The 15,669-nt window shown below is 39.1% G+C and overlaps 1 protein-coding gene across 2 annotated transcripts in view; it reads right to left on the bottom strand.

Annotated features, from left to right (window-relative positions):
* MRTFA (myocardin related transcription factor A) overlaps positions 1 to 15,669 on the bottom strand; it is a 97,462-nt gene that overhangs the window by 32,859 nt on the left and 48,934 nt on the right. The window lies entirely within an intron of this gene.

The raw sequence follows: 15,669 nt of genomic DNA, 5'->3' as shown, positions 1-15,669 counted from the left end.
TCACTGACATGACAGAGACCACAGCCCAACCAAAACAGGGAATAGTTTTCTGTCTCATTAGTGAGCTGAAGAGGATGTCTGTATAGCCAGGTATTTGCTAGCTCTAACAGAAGATGGGAGTGAGACTTCATCCTTCCAGCAGCAGTATTCCATTAAGTGATTTCAGCCCTAATAGGTAACGGCACATTACATCTCTCACTGCATGGCATTATTTCCACTAGTGAGCCATTTCAGGGACTCATTTACATACCCTAAATTAGCACATCTCACGAAACGTATACAGACAAGGCACAGACCTATAGCATCAGGTCCATCTCCCCAGATTTAAGTGCAAATAATCTCATTATTACTCATGTCTTCCCATCTACACATCTAGCAATATATGTTAGCCCTTCTTGACGCTTTGCTATTTACTGGGTATGACCATCTACTTTCCCTCCCATTTCCAACTACACCTACTATTTACCTTTCACTTCCCAGAGTCAGGGATTTTCAGTGAAAAACTGTCCCACAGGTGTGGCTAGCATTTTTTGCTCCTTGGTGCATAACTCTGCCCTCACCTCTATTTATGCACATTTTCCCCAACTGTCTCAGTTTGCCTAAATTATCTAAACAATTTTTTTTTAATGTCATTATTTATGCCTCCACTAATCTTTGTTCCAGCCACACTACTACCAACTTGTGTTTGCTTCCAGATCGCACTGGGCTGATCCCAACTAGAAATGCTTTTCTGCTTTCTTTGATTACAGTCAGTTCTTAATCCCTGTAAGCAGTATTTCATTAAATTCAAAGATACTTTTTTAAACCAAAATATACCACACTAATAAGTTAAAGATGTTATAAAAGTCTATTACACCCAGACAAAACCGCTAGCAACCAAATTTCATGTATCCAAACAACAAAATCACATTTGAGCAGACCTGTTTTCACAAACTGAAGAGCTGAATAGCGTGATTATACTGCTATTCTTATACCATCTAAATTCTTTATCAAATTTTCCATAGCTTTTTTTTTCCTGGAACTGATACCAGATTAGCCGCTCTTTACTCACTCACCCTTTTTCAGTAGTGATGCAAAATGTTACTGGTCTTTTGCTCTTCTGAAGTCTTCCTGCAGTTGCCAGATTAACTAGAAATCAGCCTCAGCCAGGCAGCTACAGACTTCATCAAATGACTTAAAATTCCCTTCCTGAATTCAGCTTCCCTTATGAATTTTCTAAATATATTTTATTTCTATATCAGTTACCATCTACTATCCTTCTTCTCCATCCATTATATGCACCTTTTATTTTTAAACACTGTCCCCTCACAGTAAGAAACTAGCAACTGTCCAGAGGACTAAACTGTAGAACGGGAAAAAGGTCATTTTCAGGATACTTTTAATAAGAACTAACTAATTCCTGGGATTTATGAAGGTACATACACACATATTAAGCACAAGTTATAATCAGCACATACTGCACTTTTTTCCCCAATACAGCTTATCTTTGTGGCAGGGAGGAGGGCGAAAAGGATTACTTCACTCCTGAATTCATTTTGGCTTAAACAAGTACTTGGAGTTCCCAATGCCATTTCATATATTTAGGAGATCACCTGTTTACGTGTGCAAGTGTGTGAATCCTATATATAGATTAACAGATGTCCCAAGAGTCGATCCAAGGCTGTTGTACATGGAGCTCAGCCAGAGGTCTAGAATGACCAGAGAGATTCGAAGTTACTCAAAGACAGACTGAAGTGTAAGTCCTTCAATCATAAAACAACAATCTTCTGTTTCATTTATCCCTGTATTTAACCTTTAAATTAATTTTCAAATTAAGAATAAATCAGGTCTTATAAAGGAGAGTATATGCCTGCTGGCTAGAAAGTAAGTTCCATACTGGTACCCTTCTACTCACCTCTTTCATTCAACTTGTGTCACAGCCTATGCAACATTTCACGGGCTTTATATGCTCGTCTGATTTTCCCACTTGAAATTGTGCATAATTTATTTATTTCACAAGTATGAAAAATTCTGAAATATAGTTAAAGTTTGAACAAGGTTTTTATACCTCTAATGAAACTGTTCCAAGAATTAGTAAAACATTCCAGAGAAATCTGGGAGCTGATATAGAGGACTGCTGCCAGCAGTTTAACAGGGATAGAGAAGAACTGGAGGGCGGTGGGGGTGTGTGGGGGATGTATAAGAGACAAATAACACTGCAATATAGCTACTATCAATAGAGTTACAATGTTAGTGAAATACAGTAAGTCGTGATGGTTTTTATTCATCTTTCCCTAAAACTGCCTTAATAGAGAACCCACAGGCATATTGGAAGACCAGAGCTTACTTCTGCCTGCTCATGGCTGGTGGCACCTCAGAGCACTATATGCTTAATATAGAGGCTGCACCCATATGGACGCTTTCAGGACACTTATAACTCTAGTCGTAGTAGAGGAGTGCATTAGTAGTAAGCACTAGCAAGAACAAATATTTATGATGAGCTAAATTGTTTTTTGCAGCTTGTTATCTAAATCTGCAACAGCGTGCCTGCCCTTACACGTACATATCTGAAAGCCCTTCTATTTCTAAACCATGCTAGACTACAGCCTCTGCATCTCAAGAGAAAAAAAAAAATCTCATTTTAGAGACTACGTCACATACCAGGACAGGTTTACTACAACAAATTAAAAAAATATTCTATATTTCCTGTTTTTTGAAAACTAGCAAAGAGAAGCACACAGCTCTGAACTGCATCTTGTGGTGAGGCCCTGTGCATGTTATACTGAACACATACTTACTGCCAAAGGGAGTCTGTGTTCACATTTCTAAAAAATCTTTTCTTCTAAGGAATCCCAAGTGATCCTCAAGGTCGCCCAACCAAGGTAGTGATTAAGCACAGCCATATGGTGGATTACAACAGAGACAGCATGAGCAGTAGTGCAGAACAGGAGGGGAGGAAGGCTGCTATAGCCAAACAAAACCCTATAGAGGGGCTGAGGGAGGCAGGATTCTCTGGAATTTGGGCTGGGATACCTGTGCAAAAAGGGAGACGGCAAGACATAAACTACATATTAATTAGATAGGCTGTATGCTCACAGTCATGATTTATCGATTTTTTAAATTCAGTGAAAGCAATCTGCCTGATAGAAAAATTTATCCTTGCAATCCAATCAATAAGCCATGTGATTAGAAAGAGAAACTACTGAAAGCAAGTGAAATTAGCCTAACTTCATTATCTAAGCTGAGGAAAGTGAAAGTGTTAAGTAAAAGCAGTAAAAAGCAAAATACACACTTTAATGCTCATAAGGGTTCACAGTCATTTATTTGTACACTGTACAGCATCTCTGCACACCTCATTTGAAAGCCCTGTGCTACAGCATCCACTTAACTCACAAGAAAGAATTAATACAGCACGAGCTGGTGTGGAAACCTGCCAATTAGTTCATCAACACCTCTACCTTTCAGTAACTACAAAGATTTTTAGAATTTTCACTGGCCTAGCACTGAGTATGTCTGACTAGGTGTCTGACTGAGTTTACTTTGTGAGGGTCAGATATCACAGCCTAAGGAAACGTGCACTAGGCCACATTTGCAGCCCACGCATATTTTTCAATTTTTCAGTGTATAACACCGTTAGATTAAATCAACAGCCTCTATGCAAGCAACAGAATTATAACCATAAAAGACGACTCTGATGACATGGGATATTTGCTGAACAAAATCATCACAGCTGTTTGTGCAGAACTGGGGCCTCTAACAAATATCACAGTGCCATGTAACTACTGCTTTGAAGAGTGAAGCCACCCTCCCACTTACCATTCAGCCAGCAGCAGCCCTTCTAATTACATTGAGAAGAGAATTTTCTTCCTAGTTTGTGATTAAATAGTCACATTTGACCAGTAACCAATATCAATTTCAACCTTGGAATATGCAGCACATCAGCTGTTGTTTTCAGTGGAGGTTATATCCTACATATATGACTGAATTCAGTCCCTTTGAGATGTGGTGAGGAAACTCTTCCCTCACACCGAAAACGGTCTCTGAGCATTTTTCAGCTGTGCCTGCTTACAAAACGAATGTTGACTCTCATTAGCCCTTTCATGCTTCGACGGGAAGCCAGATAAGATTCTGGTTCATACCCCAGCAAGAGCAGCATCTACTAAGCTCCAGTTGCAACACCTTTCTGTACAGAAGCAGCAAAGGGCGGTTAGTATTACCAAACTTTTTGTAGAGTCCACAAGAAGCTATAAGAAAAATTCATGTATGATAGTTTGTGATCAATGAGTGAGTATGCAATGGTCAAAATTAATTTTGAAAATAACTCAAATCGCTGAGGTGGACAATGTTTTTTTCAGAGCTGTGTTTTTCTGGCACTGTCAACAACACCCCCCACATCACAAAGAATGTGCTAGAATGGGGGTTACCAACAAAGAAAAGCCAACTTTTCGGGCCTTTTTTAAAGGCAATTTTCTGAGCCTAACAGCATTTTAATCCACTAACTGCTGATGGGGGATACACACTGGCTTTGCATTTAAGCAGACTGTGCAGTTAACAGAGAAGCATTTAAGTGAAGCAGACTGTAAATGACACCCACATTGCAGGGATTATATGACAGTTTGCTACCCTGGGAAGGGGATGCCAAAAATTCATGTCTCTCTGCGGGGTGAAGAAGTAGCAGATACACTGTTGCTCCTCAGAATTTGCAATCATCCACTGTTGTTGGGAATAGCAGTCATACAGTTCTATTCATCTCAAATGCATTTTAAAGAACAGCTTGGAGCATGTCTGGGCAAAGGGACAGTTAAGCAGAAGTTTATTTCTTTACTGTGTGAGACTATCTCACATTCCACTACCTCTTTTCTCTACTGCAGCAACAACGACTGCTATTAAAATGCAGGCAGTTGCCTCAGCTCTTCCTTAGCAACCATACTATGGAGAAAATGGAGTTTGGGAGGGTAAAGAATAGAAGGAAAATTTGGTTTGGTCTCTTAAACTATTACAAGAACCTTTCACACTAGAGGCAAAAGCCACTTCTTTATATTCATGCTGTGGTCTTCTCTTTGTGGGAAGTAGGATTGGGATCACTCTCCCTACACCCAAAGACAGGTCTGTGAAGCAGATCTTGAATAGGAAACAAAACCAGGATCAGGAGCGGTTCCCTATCGCAGGTCACATGAATGATGAAAGTGGATTTCTCAGCAGCACTGCAGAAATCAGCATGTTCTGCTGCAATACTTAGATGGGCAGGTGTCTCATATCACTTTGGGGGACACTGATAAACTCCTTGCCCAGCTGTGCTTGTCCAACAGAGACTATTGTAGGCACAAAGCCAAACAGGAGGTTTAACCAAGAAAGCTATACAGCTGCATCAAAGGCAGATCTAGTACAGAGAACTTGAAACTTTTTTCACAGCCACCTTTTCTCTCTTATCCTCTTGGTAAGCTTTTGAGAACAGGAGTACAATTCAGCCTGATGTAGACCTAAAACCTCTATCAAGAGATTCTTAAAAAACAGAACAGATCCTTCACCTACAAAGCAACAACTTTCAAAATATTTCACAGCAGACGTGCTAGTAATAAACCAAGGATGTAATGTGAGTCACATAAGACTAGGGTTGCTTTTTTCCATCCAGCACTTCCAAAAGCCTTCAGGCTCTCAAATACCCAGAAGGTTTTAAAAGCAGCTGAAAAGTACAGAAAAAGGAGAGACTGGTCATTTAAGACACAAAAAGAGACGAAAGAGAGAAAATTAAGTGACTCTCACCCTCAGGACAAGAAGGTCTTGTTTCTTGATAAAATCACACTCTTCAAAGCTTCTAGAGCTCAAAATGTTCTTGGGTCATATGAAATCATTGACATGACATGCAGCTTACACATGCCTCCTGATATATTAGATGCATTGTCTATATGACCATGTTCCAGAAGACTGGTTTTGGCTTCTAGAAACAAAGAAAACATGTACAGGGCAACAATCCCTTTTTGTTGGGAGGATGCTGTTGGAAAAGAAATATGAAATAGGAATAATTTTTTAAAATGTTTCCAAAGGATGATGAGGTATCTTTTAATGAGTCAATGTTATGAGGCATTAAACAGCTCTCTTAGTGGAGACAGACGAATACAGATTCTTTGATATGGTTAATTTAGCAGAATCAAAGATCCCAACTTACAGAAGAAACTGGTCCCCAAAGAATATGGAATCAGAGGCAAATACACAATCAAAAGCAAAAAGATCTATTTCCATCCTCACGTATTACCACAAGGTAGCTGGCTCACACTGTGAGCACAGAACAAGCTACCTCAGCAGGTTATTTTTGAGGCTTCAGATCAAATTTGATACAATGTGAAAATCAAAGTAATGTTAATTAAAAGCTGTATTTAGAAGATAAAGCCACAGTTTACAGCAATTTTAGTTTGTTAAGACATAGCATTAAAAAGAAACCAAAAGCAGTAGCATAGTCCAAGTATCACGACATAATAAGATTAACCTCCAGACAAGACAGACTAGTTACTGCTGTCAGTGGTTCTCAAAGGCATTGGCCTTCTGGGGTGGTAAAATGTGCAGATACAAAAGGAAGAATCAGCTCATAGTCTTAGAAGTTTACAGTCTCAGTCCTCAATATTGCACACAGTTGAACGTGTTTATTTCACAGATGCTACTCATGTATGACTCTAAATATATGCAAACTTGATTATTCCTGTGAAAGTTATGCTGAATTTTGCAGGATTCTTTTTATGTTTATTTAAAATAAAGACTAGCAGTAGCTGTGCATTTTACAGCATTTGCCTTCATGATTTAACTCCTGCCATTTCCATTAAACATGTAAAATTTAGTGGGATTTAATGCCATTTTAACCATTGCTACTTTTTAATGTGATGCCAGCTCTGTCTTCTAGTAAAATTTTAAAATCAGATAAACATATTACTATTAGTACTTAAGTCTTTCTACTGAGCGCATAGAAGCCCACTCTTATAATAAAACCTCGGTATACCTAATAGTCCATTTCAGCACTCACTAAAACTGTTAAAATAGAATAGGATTTTAATAAATTAACCTGAAATACATGTAACCTGGTGTATTTATTATTTATGTATTTGTATTTACATGCAACATGTAAAAATATGCAACAAGCTTGTCAACAGGAAAAGTGGGTTTGCTTTCTGTGCAGGGTACAGATTCTTATAAAAATCACTTCATCCCAGTAATACTGGTTAGGTGAAAACTAAGCGTGTGAATAACTACACACATATCCATATCTATGGAATCTGGCTACCGTGCATGATTCAACAAGATGACCTGTAACAAAATACCTGAGTGGAAAGGTCTACCTAAAATTGACACACCACTATCAGAAGACAGTAAATATTATCTGTAATCAGTGATTGTTGATGCCATCTATATATCCATTGTTGCTACCTATAGCTGGAAGAGAAGCCTTGAGGGAGGGAAAAACAGAGAATTTCCTAACTCCCGGTGTAAACTTGAGTCACAGTCTATACTCATTTATATGTTTCCATGAAACAATGAACAAGGAGGAACTAACATTGCCCTTAACCACCTTGCAAAGAAGACCCTAGAAAGAAATTCTCAAAGATAATTTAATATGACATGGCAGATGGGGACAAATGAAGGAAAAAGAAGGAATGGGTAGATATATCCTGACAATCAAATCTACGGCTGTCTGCTAATGTGACAGCACAAAAGCAAGCTACACAAGGGAAAAACAAGTTTGAACCCTTTTCATTTTTCTTTTGTAAAGATAGAGGTATCTCTGCTTATAGAAAGAGCTAAACCTTTTTATTTTTTTTACAGATGAGACATGAGAGTTGTTCATATTTTTTTCTGAGAAATTATACAGGAAAAAAAAAAAGTTGTTTGGAGATACAGCAGAATCTGAACAATTTTTCATGCTATTTAAAACTCTGGGTTGAAGGTATAATACTTTTTTCTGTGTTTCTAAATAAGCAGGAAAAAAAAAAATCAAGTCTTGAGACAGTGCCAAGACACATCCATAAAACACATGATTGATTAGACATGTTTATAATACTAAAATTGATGAGGAAATCCTCCCATGCCTGTTTCAGCAACAAGAGACATGGTCTAATATTTTCCCTTCATAGCTCACCTCCCATACTGCAATTTCTGCTACAGCACAGCAGTGTACTAACAGCCTCCCAGATCAAGGCCAAAAATTTCCTCAAACTTCTCAGAGACTGGTGTTGGCCCAGTGATTCAGCCTTTCTTCTGCCACAGGGCACCCTCTACAGATGGAAAAAGTTCCCTTCATAGAAATCATCTAATGGTCAAGATACCACAGAACTTCTGTGGCAACAGCTGGGAACCTCAACATATGAGCTGTGTTTTTGGGTTTTCCACTTAAACATGGAATAATTCTGTATTTCCAAGACCATTTCAGATTCTTAACCACCTAAAGATGTTTGGTTTACAGAAACCAAATGCAAATGAGCACAAATGTGTTTTTCCACAAGTGGTAGAAAAAAGGACTTAGAAGTATGCAAATTTAAATACAAAACCAGCAGTTATTTAGAAGTAATTAACCGGTTATATAGGGAACTCAGAAAGTTGACCCTTATAATTTTAAATTAGCTAGCTTGAGCATCTCCCAGTTTCAGTTGTTTGATTGTGCTGACAGTTATTTCACAGGACATGGAACAAAAGTGGTTTTGCCCAACATGCATATTACATGCAAAATAAAGACACGGAGCATTCCCTATCTGGTTAGCATTCCTGCCACCAGCTTTTGTCCAAGCTACAGCATCCTCTCTTAGCAAGAATTTCAGGTGGATGCTACAAGGAATCACCATAGTTCTTCGATTCAAGGTAGTGAGAAACATCTTTGCTGTTTTCTCAAAGATTGCAAAGAACACATGCCACAATCATAGCATCTGTGGTTCAAATAAAGATCCTGGCCTTTGTACTGCAGCAGTCTGACCCCTTCTTTACAGTTTAAGTACAAACTCTATTACAATTCTGTTTCTACTTGTAAAAAAGTTACAAGAATCAGCTATGGCCATCACACCCCTCTAACATTAGAAATCAGTTCCTTAACAGCAGCCCAGTATGGAAGTTGAACCCCAGAATTTGCATTACACATAAAAAGCACATCAAATTTCCTTAAACTCATTAAACTGACATCATACAATGTATATCTACTACTTTTTGCTTCCTTTCTCTTTGGGTATTTACTTTCTTTCAACACTCTGGACTGTAGCTCTCCAGGACCGACTTTCTCGGGTTTTTCCACCAGGGAAGATCCACAGCATTGAAAACAAATCTGGTTATGAAGCTTAATGTGGTTCTTAAGTGCTCTCATAGCTATAAATATCTAAATAATATAAATCTATGTAACAGGTCAATCAGCAAACTAAAAAAACCCAGCAGTCCAGAATGGCCTGTATGACCACTGACTTCAGACTGGTGGACAAATTCTGGAGATGTTTAAAATGTTACTGCTGGCTCAGCCCTCTACTGAAGGGCACAGAGGAGACTGCTGGCAACAGCAGGTACTCCCACACTCATTACACACAGTGTAAGATTCTCTCCAACTGCTAATAGAGGTGGGCTTTCGCTAATATACTGAACAAAAGCAAGTGAAGGGCTGACACGTATCCTTTCTGTGGCTCTCTCCAGCAAAGGGGCTGGGAAGATAGTTACGTGGTGACAGTGTTTGTAACGGCTGTAGTTAGATTCACAGTCACATGTCAGTCCTGAAGATACAATCTCGTTCTAAACTGCCTGCAGTCAATGACACACCTATTATTAGCAGCAGTAAAACAGTCTCTCAGTGAGGCACAAAGGTACTACTAGTTTGGCACCTACTTCTAAAATGTTGTCTTCTGCTTCTGAAAAGGGACAATTTGCCATCAGAGCATGGAAAAGGAGGACTTTCATACACAAGTATAATACAGAAAGAGGCATGAAAGCTTAGGAAAGTGAAAGTGAAGAAAAAGAGCATCAAAAGAGCATCAGAAAGAGCATTCACCAAAATAAGAAAACCTACAACTGTTTGCAGGGACATGTTACACACTGCTTGTAATAATGACCAAATTTCGCAAGGGAGCTTGTACATCCTGGCTTCCAGCAATGCTGTGAAATTTGCAGACATGAGTTACCAAAGAACATAGCTACTGCCACATTCAATTCCTACAAAAACCACAGCTATAGCCTCCACACATTTAATACTAGAGAAACATGTAGTAGCATGAAGCTGGGGAACCTCCACACTGAGAAAGTCGAAAGTGGATCTCCTCCTTCTGTCACCTGGAAAGCACCCCTCAGATCCCCCCCTCAAAAATGCAGCTAGGCAGCACAATGTTTGTATCATAACAAGTGTTTCAGTGAGGAAGGTTACCAAAAAGATGTTAAATGTGTCAGCTAGTAGGGTGCGGCAGAGACATTACGGGAAACACCCTCAGAATGGTGACAGGCCCAGGAGCTGCCTTTGGGGACAAAGACCACAGAATGAGGTCTTTATAAGAATGGCTGCAACAGATGATAGCTGTCCCTACCATGGAGAAAAATCCATTATGGGCACTTCTATTGGAAACTTTCAAATAGCTCTTTTTTTACAAAATATTTTCTTTATAGCTGCTTCCTTCTGAAAGGCTGTTATTGAAATGAGATTGTCCAGAAAGCCTGGATTCACCAATTTTCACTGTCAATTTTGGAAAGATTCCATGTCCCAAAGCAATATATCCTCTTCTTTATTATCAACCTTTCACATTTCTTGTTAGCTTCATCAGGCTAAGTCTAACTTTAGATAGAAAATTCAAATCTTTTTTTTCTTGGAAGAATACTTACTATATTATATACCAAATAAGCTTTGACAGTAAGCTACCTGCACAGTTCTTCTACCCATTTCATTGAACACCAGGAAAAGTCCTGACTACACTGATGAGCAAAAAACATTTTTTAGTTCTTATTAGTAATCAGCATGTTGCAATGTACTTTAGCTACTGCAGGCCTGCTCTTGGTTTGGGGAGGTATCAGGTTAGTAAATTTTCCACGCTGTCAGGGAAAAACATTGTATCTACTTCAACCAGCCACAGTAAGAGAAAGAAAACATGAATGCCCCACGTTGCCATTCAGCAGATTAGGCATTCGCATACAGGCCTCGTTACAAGAAAAAGGAACAAAATTTGCCCCATAGGCTCCCTGCATTTTTTCATTTGATAAACCTAAGCTGCTATCCTGTTTTCTACCATAGACTGCAAAGGTTCTTGCCAAGAAATGTGCTGCTTTAACATTTTGGATCAAAATTTATTGATGCAGCAGGTGACCAGATCAGTAATTCAATGCTCAGAAAAGACTGGGTAGATGGGAGTTGGGGCACGAAAGGAAAGATCTAAGCAGGCACTTATTTTTGGTATAGATATTCGTTAAGTTGTTGATCAATGACTTGCAGGTGTGACAAAATGCTGAAAAATCTGAGGTGACTAGTGACAGATTATAGATGACACAAGTACTGAGATAAGATTTACACAGGCAGCCTGATGTGGATCCAAAAACATGAGCAGAAACCACAACTGTCGCTGACCCTTATCTTCTTTGAGCAGGACAGCCACAGTGACATCTGTCTGGCAAGGACTCTGAACAAGCATGTTAGCTGCAGAAGTTGTATCTGGATGCAAAACAGGCAATCTGAGCTGAAGTATGATAGTTCTCTTTTCAAAAAAGCAGCTACTTTTTAACAGCTCCGGGGAAGTCTAAACATCAGTCATTTACCGTTTAAAAGTATAAATACAGATATTTTCTCAAAAAAAATAGATAATTATCAAATAATGAATAATTTCAAAGCCACACAAGTTTTTTCAAGCTTTATTAACATGTTTCCCAGTTGCTGGGATTATCAGTACCCCAGCACCATTGTCACTGAACATGAAGCTCGGTTCAACTGTGAAGAAAATTCAGTTGATAGGGCAGGAAAGTACTTACTGCAAATTTTACTTGGTATCATAACTAGTTCAAAGCATTGTCTGCATAAATGCTATTGACAGCTGTACTCATCGCACCACACCCAGTTTCTATTCTTTTTGTTTGCTGCATGTGTTGAGTGCTTAGATCTCCTTGCTCTTGCAGGTCCAAGTCTACAACTCTTCCCTTTTAGTATTACTTTGTGCTAAAGAAAGTATTATAGTAGATGCTTTTTGACAAATTAAGTAGATCACAGCATGGTAAACAAGCTAGCTTCTGTCCCTCTACTCCTCCTCCTCCCATTCCCAGCATGAAAATAGCTAGGGCTAAAGCAACAGCTGGGGATCATTACACTGACAGGAATAGTTCAGTAAACTCCAAGAGGGGAAAACATGTCATATCCAAAAGAACCAAAAACACATTAGGGCAGCAGGAATGAAAAAACATGTGAATTCAACTCAGGGGATAATGCTATGACTCTCCTTCCACTGGTAACAATTGACTTATAAAAACCCTGGTCATTGAGTGTTAACCCTTTCCCTAAGCTTCCAATTCATGTCCTAAAGTTAACAAATACCCTGAAACACCTCTAGTCTTCACAGTCAAATGAGGCACAGTCAAATGAGGAATTAAGCAAAAATAAATTTAAATGCCATCTTACTGCCAACTTCAAACTACCTCACATTAATATATCATTACCTTATCTTCACTGCACCTCTTACCTTTTAAGCATAGTCACAGTCACTGTGACACACATTTGCAGAGTGGTTGCAGCATGAAGCTACAGGGAATCTAACTATGTATGTCTGGTGTGCCTCTGGATTTGCCACAAGAAATGCCAGCAGATTAGCTCCCCATACATTCAACACATTTTTTTATGTTCTTCTGTGTCAGAGCACTATTTGCATAAATAATTCTGAATTGTGGGACATAACTGGCCGTAATTCAGAGATGCGCCTGTTACATTTTGTGACTGGTTTCTGACATTCCTTACCCATGCATCTGCATGAGGCATCTCTTTGACATCTCCCACCACATCTTCATGTCCACTCTGAACTAGGGAGACAGAGGTCAACCTTTACAGAAAAATATCACCCTGCATTGCTGTGAGATGCCTGGGATGCAGGGGCTGCTGTCTTGGTGAGGATCTCCTTAGTGTTAAGAGCTTCCAAGTCTACACGTGCAGGTTCTTCTGCCCTCTACTGGGTGAGGTATGGCCACCGACACCAGCCAGCTGTACCTTCAGGTGCCCAGAGGCCTTAGGGACAATAAGGTCTAGATCACTCGTGAAGAAAGCCATATGTTAACAAACACTTGCATGACTCCTGATCTCTTTAAAGTACTGAACAGATATTAATAGTTTAATCAAAGGCTAAGCTAACTCAAATTACCTCACATTTGCTGTGCACCAAGAATGTGCACACAGTTACCGCAGATCAGATGGCATGCAGGAACTCGTTCATGTGTCTGGGCCCTGAGACACAAATCTTGGAAAAAGACAGGTGAGTTTCACTGTCAGCCCCCAAGTCACACTGAACATTTTTGAAGGGAGGATTGCCAAAAAAAAGTGTTTAGCGTAAGAGCAATGAATGGAAGACGTTGCACGGAGGCGGAAAAGTTAGAATTAAGTACTTCTAAAAGTAAATTCCAAGCTAGACTCACATGAATTTTAATCAGTTTTTGAGTAGCTTTCTGTAATTTTGTAAAGCTTGTGATTCCCTCTTCATATCTTTCATGAGGGGCTACCATACTGTTGTGTTAACTAATCTAGGAACTGCAAAGTGGGCTCTGGTATTTGAAAACTAAATCATTCCAAGGCATTCTTGAATAGAAAATATGTTTATGTATTGTTGAATTCTAGGAATTTACAAATAACTGCCCCAACATATACTTTGACTTCCTTATGTCAAATCCTTTTCTGTGTGGAAAGGGTCAGCATTTCCCAAATTTCAATGTCAAGTCCCAATTCAGAAAAATAAATAAATCAGATTTAGGAGACCATCTGTTTTCCAGAGACAAGGAAACAAGACAGAGTGTATTTCAGATAGCCACTTCTCATGAGGTTCATTAAGAGAATAGGTGTGAGCATTGTCAGCATAATAAAAGACACCCCTTATTTGCTCAGCTTTAGTAAGAGGAAAAAGCAGACTGGCACCCATTCACCTGTGTATGGTGGAGAAGTGCATTAATTTTCTGTCCTGGACAATAACAAAGCTAAGCTGTTCCATTTTTAGGGGGACCAAAACTAAGGTACAACAGTTGTTATAGTTTCAGCTCAATGCTAATTCTGGATTTCCAGTGCTTCCATAAGGGTTTACACGTGAGTGCATCTGCTTCTCCACTGCCTGTAAGATTTGGCTCTGCAAAATACAGGGCATGGTACAGCATAAGAAGCATCCCAAGACTGCAGGAGACTTGAATGGAGCAGCAAAGCTAAAGGGTCATTCTTTTCTCTTCTGACATGAAAGAAGCTGGTAGCATCTGTTTCTCTTCCCTACTCTTCCTGTCTGGTAGCTGGTAGAAAGTAGCTTTCCTCATCACATATGATATTAGAGTATAATGAATTAGACATGGGGTAGGCTGATGATATTGCTAGACTTTGCAGAGTCAACACAGCTTTTTCTATAATCAGAATTATACAAGACTTCAATTACCTTAATTCACTTCAGAGACAGCAGCAAACATTTTTATATTCATTAAACTACTACAGAATTTCATTTTCCTCCTTCTACATGTTATCCTACTGTAGAGCTTGTGATATTTAGAGACTGGATGAAAGATATATCCTGGCACATCCAAATGAAGAGTGTTCACCTTCTGTGAAAATCAGTGCCTTGCAAGTACAAGACAGCTGCAAGTTCTGGCTTTTTTATTTTGGTTTGGTTTTTTCCTCTGAAGATTGATGTGCTGCAGTACTTTGCCTCTAGAGCAAAGTGATCTGGGAATACTGCCTATACTAATGGATTTATAACTCCCAGACTTGAATTTGAGGACCATGACTTCAGTTTTCCTTTTCTGTAGTTGTTTGTACTCTTTGTCAAACCAGTGAAAAGAAGCAATAAAAATAGTAGTAATTTTAAAAATCTAGTAACAAGCTAACTCTTGATATATGTTAAAGAGGCTTGGTAGGGGAGTGACAATAGGGGGTGGAAATTTAACAGTTTTGTTTGGCAGCCTCAGCAGGCCTAGAGCTGCATGAGAGAAAAATCCCCTAAATGCAACTGCTAAAGTCATCTTCCACACACTGGCCATCTTTCCACAACAAACATGGCCTTATTTTATCTGGCTTTTTGTCCTTAACTCCTACCACCCTTTACTTTTCTGTCCAAAATGTCACTGACAGTCATTTTCCACTCCTCTCAGATGACATTACTCGCCTTGAAATCAGTCATCACCTTATTTCTGAGGCCACTGTCCTCAAGACCTTTGTTCACTTCTGCAAGTTCCTATTAAAATTTCATCTGTAGCTAGACAGATCCAGTATTTCTGATAAAATATAAATCTTGTTATGTTTGCCATTGGCATTTTGTTATATTCTGCCACTCTCCATACTCTTTTCCCTGTTCCTGTTTGTTGCTATTTATTATGCTGCGCACTATGATCACCGTCTGTTTTCATCTTCTCAATCTTTTTCAGTCCCTCCAGATCTTCTTCCTTCCTCATAGATATCACTCCCTGAAATCTGACCTCTATCCGTCTACATAATTTTTCAGAATTGTCAAACCCCCATAAAAAAACCCGCACAAATATTTGCAGGAG

The sequence above is a fragment of the Strix uralensis genome, chromosome 5 (assembly GCF_047716275.1).
Source record: "Strix uralensis isolate ZFMK-TIS-50842 chromosome 5, bStrUra1, whole genome shotgun sequence".
NCBI classification, from domain to species: domain Eukaryota; kingdom Metazoa; phylum Chordata; class Aves; order Strigiformes; family Strigidae; genus Strix; species Strix uralensis.
This window is presented reverse-complemented; position numbering and strand designations above follow the sequence as displayed.